Source organism: Mus pahari, chromosome 11 (genome assembly GCF_900095145.1).
Source record: "Mus pahari chromosome 11, PAHARI_EIJ_v1.1, whole genome shotgun sequence".
Classification (NCBI taxonomy): domain Eukaryota; kingdom Metazoa; phylum Chordata; class Mammalia; order Rodentia; family Muridae; genus Mus; species Mus pahari.
In genome coordinates, this window is record NC_034600.1 from 29738764 (window position 1) to 29739770 (window position 1007).

Here is a 1007-nt window from a genome sequence, read left to right on the forward strand (position 1 = left end):
GCTGTCCTGGAACTCACTTTGTAGACCAGGCTGGCCTCAAACTCAGAAATCCACCTGCCTCTGCCTCCCAAGTGCTGGGATTAAAGGCGTGCACCGCCACCGCCCAGCTAATGTCAACTCTCTACACGGCTCTGAGACCCTACTATGCCCTGGCCATGTTTTCTTAGCTCTCTGCATCTGGGGAATACGTCGGGGATGGTTAGGAGATGACACCCTGGGAAGAGTTTCTGTGTGCCCTGCTGCTGCCACACACCAACAGTGTGAGCATTAGATGTGGTGAGATGTTGCCTGGTCACAGGCTTCAGGCCCTGTCTCTGGTAGCTGCACAGTTCTTAGTCTCCAAGGTGAGGCAGACAGCTGTCTTTCTGAACCTACCCTGTTTTGCAACCAAACCAGGCTGGTGTAAAGAAGACAGCCTGAACGCCAGTGGTATTATCTGTCTTTTATGACTGACTATACAATTTCCAAACAGACCCATGAACTTCTTCCCCCACTGAACAGTAACTCTGGTCTTGTTCTTTTCCTGGATAGACTTTGTCCAAGCAGCTGTCCCTCTTCGATGGTTAAATATTACATCAGCTTCCTTCTGCAGAGGCGAGGGAGCTGCCCTTTCGTCTGAGGCAGCCTTCCTAAACTTCCTCCGATAACAAAACTTGCACAGGCCACTATTTTCCTTTCCACAGGTGCTGGAGATGGAGGTGAGGCGTCCGTCACACAAGGGTAGATAAGGGCTTTACGCTGAGCTGCATCCCCAGACCTGGGCTACTTTTGAAAAGAGGAAGGTTGAAGCTTTCAGCACAAACCAACACATCTGAACTATCCAAGGAAGAAGTTCACTAAGTGCCTATGATGGTTAATCTTCACCCACAACTGGACCAAACAGGAGAAACAGCTCTGGGTGTGTCTAGGAGGTTGTGTGCAGAAAGATTCAAATAAAGTGGTTAAATCCATCCTGAGTGCGGTGACACAAATGAGAGAGAAAGAGAGGGAGGGAGGGAGGGAGGGAG